Here is a 7398-nt window from a genome sequence, read left to right on the forward strand (position 1 = left end):
CGGAGAAACCTGCGCGCTGACGGGTTTCGTCCGCTGCCTCCGAGGAGCCTCACCCGCAGCGCTCGCAAGGCGGGCAGACACGCAGCCCGAGAGGAACGTGGGGAAGCGTTGACTGCGCCTGGGAATGGGGATTCGGGGAGCTGCAAGTGGAGCCCGGGCGGCGCGCGCCTCTTGCTTGCCGCCCCCGCGAGATTTCAGCGGGGCAAGAGGGGGAAAGAGGAGCCTGCCTGGGGCGGGGGCGGGGAGGCAGCGAGAACCCACGCCGGAGCCCCTCTCTCCCGGGAAGGCCTCGGCTGCGCGCCCCTGCCCGCTCCCGCGCGCTGCCCCCGGGGCCAAGGCCGGGCGGCGCCCCACTTACCAGGCCCTCCAGCAGAGCCCAGCTGCGGCCGAAGTCGGAACTAGAAGGCTGGCAGGCCCCGCCTCTCCCGGCGGTGGGCGCGGCATCCCCGGGTCTCGTCGGCCGGGAGGAAGAGGGCGGCCGAGCCGGGCGGAGACGCCGCGCGCAGTGCATGCCCGCCCTTGCTGCTGCCTCTTCATTCTTAGTTGCTTATTTGGTGTGGTTTCTTCTCATGCAAAGGGAGGGACTCCGCAGGGAGCGCAAGCCCTGGCAAAGGAAGCGGGCGTAGCAAAAGAGCAGAAAAGTTGTTTTCTTGGGACTCTCGAAAGGGCTGGAGTTGCGCACATGCGCGCCTCCAAGGGACCTCCATTTTAGGTTGGGTGCTTGCAGTGTGGGGCCGCCCTATTGAGCCGATGAGTCGGCTTTACGGCTATAAAAAAATGAAGATGCATACAGATAGCGGGCACACGCTCCGCAGAAAAATGGGAAGCGGGGATTCTTGCAACAGAAAAATACAGATCGGCCTTGCTTTCCTCAGCTGGTTCCTGCCTCCACTCATTCTTCTCTGACCAATAACTAGCAGCGTATCCTGGGTCCCTTGGTGGGAAATTGGGACTTTTAAAAGTCAACCCCAGTTTTTTATTATAATATTACTTAACATTCCACTTTGGCATGATAAGCTGCGCCCAAAAAGCAGCCCACAGCAAACGTTGCAAAGCCTTGAAAAGACAGACGTGCAAGATGCAGAGTGTGCCAGTAAATTTTTTAAAAAGCAATTTAGCAGACGCAGAATAAATTGAGTATTACCCCCCCACACACACACATACAAACAACCCACCCAACACCAATCTAGGCTTAAGTACATAAATACAAAGCAAAAAGGAAAGTTAACCCACAATAAAGTTTTGGTACTGGTCTTGCTACACCCAAAGGAGCCTGGCTCAGTGGGGTTTGCTTCTGGACAGCTTGCATAGGAGTGAACTGCAAGACCACAGGGTGATGGCATTCTCTGGGCAGTGAGCCTGCGGTGGGCACTGTAGTTGACCCCTCACAGAGTTACAATCCCCAGCAACCCCAGGGTACCAGTGCCCTCAAATATTTTCAGGGGCAAGAATGTGCTTCAAAATAGGCTTTAAAGGAGTAGCATGTAGAAAAGCTGGCTACAGAATAGCCAGACCTGCCTTATACCTAGACAGATTGTCAGCCCATCTTCCCCAGTATATTCTATTATTAACAGCTAGCATCCCTCACAAAGGTGTCTTCCCCATCATAAGCAACTTGAGATCCTTTAAACTAACAAATAAAAAAGACATAACTGAATCTGGGACTTCGCACATGCAAAGCAAGTGGGCTTTCACTGAGCAGTGGAGTGTACACTTTCTGCCTGGTCTTGCTGGCTAGGCAAACACTGCAGTCTCCAGCCACCCCTTCCAAGGAAAATGCCACCCCTCGTTCCCTGCCCGCCCCACTGCCTATTGTGGGGAGAGTGGCCTGCTGGGCATGGCAGCTTGAAAGCAACACAAGTTCCTTGAACCACCAATATTCAACACACCACCTTTCCGAAAGGAAGGGCAGGTGGCCACACAACTGCCAAACACTCCTAAGCTTACCTCCCAGTCTGGGAGCTGGTGAAGTGGCAGGGATCAAAAGCTCACTCTGCGGAAATTTGCAGCATGGGTTTTTCGTGGGCTGCCATTTTTCTGTGCAACAGCATCCCTGTGAGATGACATGCTGCAGTTTGTACTGTTAAAAAGTTGGGTACCACCCCCACTCTGCCAAGTGGTAGGAAGATTTCAGGGGGTTCCAGGCGCTCCCTTGGAGACGCAGTGGAGACTGTTGTAGCTTTAAGAAATATGATTTACAGTGGTACCTCAGGTTAAGTACTTAATTCGTTCCGGAGGTCCGTTCTTAACCTGAAACTGTTCTTAACCTGAAGCACCACTTTAACTAAGGGGGCCTCCTGCTGCTGCCGCACTGCCAAAGCACGATTTCTGTTCTTATCCTGAAGCAAAGTTCTTAACCCGAGGTACTATTTCTGGGTTAGCAGAGTGTGTAACCTGAAGCATATGTAACCTGAAGCGTATGTAACCCGAGGTACCACTGTATTCACATATTTACACCTTCAGACTGCATGGAAGGAGTCCAGATCTTACAGCATGGTCATGTCAAGCAGAGCTTGTTCCGCACAGTAGTGCAGCCATGGAGTCTTAAGGCATCTCTCCCAGCCAGCCTGCCCAAGATGGCTCTCTCTCTCTTCTCTCCTCCTTCCCAGCACATCTTGCAAAAGATGTTCTTTATCTTTCAACTCACACCCAGTTACCCTGGCAACCTTCTATCTATCCAGGCCCAAGATTCCTCTTAAATGAGCCATCAACACCTTTTTGTCATACTAATGCCTCTATCCCAGGTGAGGTTCCATCTTGGAAAGAAAGCTTGGCCTGTATTTTTCCGCTGGCCTGCAATCTTCCCTTCAATACTCCAAATAAAATCCTACCATTTATTAATTTCTAGGGTTTAGGGAGGTCCCCCCCAAACTCACAACAGTATTTTTCAGAGACAATTGAATACTTTTTTTTATTTCAACAAGCTTTTGCAACTGAAAGAACAACTTGGGTGCTCATCTTGTATTGTTGTAAACCAATATTTAGCTATTTTTTTCCTGTTTAACAATATGTGTTAGCTGTTTTATGGTATGTTTGTAAATCATTTTGACATGCATTTGGAAGGCAAAAAATTAATATGAGTGAATAAACAATACAGCTTCAAAGTAGCTTTAGGAATTGGTGGTGTGTGCATAGGGTCGCAGCCTCAGCTCCCTCCACAAACCTGGGGCTAATAAAATTGGACTATATTGCGGACGAAGCCCCTTCCTCAGGCTCCCTCCCCAAATCTGCAGTATGGGGATAATAATTGTGTCTACATCTGCAGCACATTTTTTTAAAAAAGTAAAGATAAATTCACAGCAAAAAGAACATTGTTATGCTATATATTCCTATAGTTATTTTAATTATATTTCCTTTTATTTTTGTAATATTGAATATGTTCTGTTTGCCAAATTGTTGACTTTTGTCATTTTTGAATTTATTACCATGTTCTGTATTTTGCATATTTGTATTTCCAATGCTCTTTATTTTGATGTTTTGGAATGTTTCCTGTAACCTACTTTGGGTGCAGCTCATGGTGGAAAAGTGACATGTAAGTAAATTAATCAAATCAATCAGTCTCAAAGACTACAAACTCCCATTTCTTTTGCTTCCCTGTTTTTGACTGAGGAGTTTGTGGAGCTGCCAGATAACAGCTGTCCTAAATAGCTAGGTTTTTCTGCTTTCTCCTGACAGCTGTTTTCATTTCTGCCCCACTAAACTGGAGGGTGATTGAGAGGGGTGGAGGAATAGTGTCAAAAGTTAACTGAGAAAGACTAGTCTGTAAAATGGACAAGTCTGGTCTGATCCAGGGAGAAGGAAACAATACTATAAAATGAGAACTGTCTGGGGCACCACCATGAGCAAAGTAAGGTGCCAGCCTCAGGCGGCAGAATCCACAGACAGATCTTCTCTCACCCCTTCTTCCCTGGCAGGGAGAGGGTACCATTTTGTGGTTTGCCTCAGGTGCCAAAATGTATTGAGCTGGCCCTGCTCATCATGCTTGGGGCAGCTCCCCATATTCCATATTGGGCTCTTGACCCCCATAGGGCAATGTTCAAAGTGGAACTGGAAGCAAGGTCCACAAAGTGGAATTCTTAAACTCAAACTCATTTGTATCTCTGTGGTTCCTGCTTTCTTCAGAACCTCAGTGCCAAATTTAATTATTTTTATTTTTTAATTATGTGATAAAAAGTGGAAAGGTGGCATGGCGACCAGGAACAGATGGAGGGGATGCAGTTCTAGACAGGTTTCTGTTTCTGGTACTTGAAAAAGAACAGGGCTTTTATTGGTACTCATCTCATTAAACTGAATTGGCTGCTACTGTTTAATTACCAAAAGGAATTTTCACCTCTCACCCACTGGCAGCTGTCAATTTAATTTCATACTTTTAGTTTAGATGGTGTGTTACTCTACATTTTCTTATCTCTGTAGGAACAAATAGAGCAACTGTCATGACACTACAGGAAACCTCGGTTGCCACGGCAATGCCAAAGGGTAGTGGCCTTAGTGATTTCCAGGCTAATGAGACTTCAGGTTCCCATTCGCAGGCGATAGGCTCCTCCGTGCAAAGATAGAGACGTGGAAATGCAGTAGCCAACAGTCTAAACTCCACATCCCCAGGTTCTTTTTAATCTTCTGGCTCCTCCAGGCCAGCCAAACACTGCTGTGCTGGGTGGAAGGCATGTTTATGTCAAAGCACTGCAGTGAAAAGGAGATTCTAGTTCTGCCTTTTTTTTTTACTTTATTGTCTTTCCAAGAACCGGTTTCCAATTCTTGCTGTGGAGAGGATTCCAATAGGAGCTGGAACTGGGTTCTGGCAGAGAAGCAGGTGCATGCCCATGCTTAGTTCATTGCACTCAATTGAGCGTTGCCACAATACCTGCCCCTTTTCTACCTCTGCCATATTAACAACCAGCCACTTTGCATATGTGAACACTTGAACACTTGCTGTGTGTGCAGCACCTTGGGTTAATTGGAACAAATACTAATCATAGTTACAGCAGAGTACCCAGTCGTTGAGGACCTGGCTTCTGCAGCAGTGATGCAGCTATGCATGTATGGTCAAACCGACTTTGCAAGCATCACGGCCAAAGGAGCAGACTGATCACCAAGCACATACCAACTCTCCTCCAGTCACCATGGCTAGCTCAGTTTAGCAGCAAGCCTGAAAGGAATGTTTTATTGGATCCTAATGTGGCTGTTACTGTGAAACTTGTGATGGGGTCTATGCTCATAGCAGCATTCTTGCTTCCTAGCCTTTGGTTATATAAGGATGCGATGTAAGCATGACATCAACAAATAACTGCTTTGTGAAATTTATACATGCCATGAAGTCAAGGAAACCCTTTGAGTTATTGTGAAATCCCAGGCAGTTGTTTTGTAAAGAATGCAAACTGAAAGATCTTGAGGCCTAATCACAAACCTTGGGATGGGTTTCACCCATGGGCATCCTGCATGCAGCTGGTGGGAAAACTTCAGGACTTTGCTGACATTGGGGTTTTGAGGACTTCAGCTCCTTCCTCTTAAAGAACTATGACCTTTAGCTCCTTCAGATTAAAAAGACATTTGAGGGCTAAATTAAAGAACCCGCAGTGATAACAATCAGGACAGAGTCTAATTTTTATCTCTATGGTGCCAGCTCTGAACTTTGTACACCTACTCACACTAGCAGTTTTTTAAGCTTTTGGATTGTCTATTTCTTATAGAAACTCTAACATACTGAGCAGAGTATAGTTTAAAGATAAAGGTAAAGGACCTCTCTGACAGTTAAGTCCGGTTGCAAACAACTATGGGGTTGCGGCGCTCATCTCGTTTTACTGGCCAAGGGAGCTGACGTTTGTCTGTAGACAGTTTTTCCGGGTCATGTGGCCAGCATAACTAAGCTGCTTCTGGCGAAACTGGAGCAGCGCACAGAAACGCTGATTACCTTCCCGTCGGAGCGGTACCTATTTATCTACTTGCACTTTGACGTGCTTTCAAACTGCTAGGTTGGCAGGAGGTGGGACCGAGCAACAGGAGCTCACCCCGTCGTGGGGATTCGAACCGCCAACCTTCTGATCGGCAAGCCCTAGGCTCAATGGTTTAGACCACAGCGCCACCTCAGCGTATAGTTTAGGAACTCACAAAGACATAAAGTATTGGTGTGTTCAAACTTGAATAGGGGTGGATTACTGAGCTAGCAAAGTAATCTAATCCTCTCCTCATACACAAGCATACTCACCATGTCCATTATCTCTTGAGCTCACGAAACCATTGATGCTGCCAAAACATTTCCCCTCAATATGCACCCATAACTGTGCATCTTCTAGGGCATGAAAGGAAGTGAAATTCCATTTTGTTGGAAGCTGCTCCCTGCGCTTGAAATGGTACCCCAGTAACTGCCTAGAACAGTCTGCCCAAACTGGTGCTTTCCATATATTTTAGACTACAACTCCAAAACACTGGAACTTGGTTGAGCTATGACCACAGACGATGGGAGCTGGTGGTCTGGAGGGTTGCCACAGGTTGCCCATCCCTGCTCTATATGGTCTTGGACTACAAGTCTCATTATCTCTTACCATTGGCCATGCTGGCTGGGGCTGATGGAAATTAAAAGTCCAACAACATCTGGAACCCACAACAGAAAGCCTTTTTGATATGATCTAACAACCCTACGCGATGCAATTTCCATTCTCCCACACACCATGATGGCTGTGCTCTGCCTCAATGCTGGAGGCGCAATGCTTGAGTACCAATTGCTGAAAAGTGGTGGAGAGGTGAGTGCTCCAGGCATCTGGTTGGCCAACAGTGAGAACGAGATGCCAGACTAGATGGGCCATTGGTCCTGAACCAGGAGGGCTCGTGTCTCTTTCATACACACGCCCCACCCCCAACAGGACACAGAATTTGCTTAAAAAAATATTCTATATATGTTATTGGTTTTTCAAAATAACAAAACCGTCATCCAACAGTACCCCCTTCTCACCCACCCCCTACCTTCCAAACAGAGATTCCTGATGGCAAAAATATTTTCTTAAGCTCGTGTGTTACGTCAGGTTTTATTGTCAAACCTTTAAAGTCATCTACATTCATGTACTTATTATTAATTAAGCACGCAGTAACTGTGTTCTCTCGGGGAGTTGCAAGCAGTAAACATGCTCCTCCTCGGCGTCTTCTAATTAGAAAATAAATCATCCGTTGTTTTTTTAGAAGCCACAGCTCCATTGCTTGCAATGATGGATGCGTCAGATCAACCTCAAAATAATGGGTTAAAAAAACCAAAATCGCCTGGATTTAAGACGAACGCCTGGACACATACTGTATTGACTATCGGGGTGAGTGCAATTGGTGCAGTGGACTCTAGCGGGGTCTAAAACCTCCGAATTCGAGCGATTTAAAGGCAGAGCAAAAGCCAGCGAGCGAGCGAAAGAGCTAAAC

The 7398-nt window shown here is 46.8% G+C and overlaps 1 protein-coding gene across 1 annotated transcript in view; it reads right to left on the minus strand.

Moving 5' to 3' along the window:
• Nucleotides 1-710, minus strand: part of BCAP31 (B cell receptor associated protein 31) — a 39691-nt gene extending 38981 nt beyond the window's left edge. Inside the window, exon 1 of the mRNA XM_083592487.1 lies at nt 359-710. The gene's annotated coding sequence lies outside the window, so the exon portion shown is untranslated. The remainder of the gene's footprint in view (nt 1-358) is intronic.
• Nucleotides 711-7398: the final 6688 nt, after the last annotated feature.

Source organism: Podarcis filfolensis (assembly GCF_964270895.1).
Source record: "Podarcis filfolensis genome assembly, chromosome: 17".
In the NCBI taxonomy this organism is placed as follows: Eukaryota; Metazoa; Chordata; class Lepidosauria; order Squamata; family Lacertidae; genus Podarcis; species Podarcis filfolensis.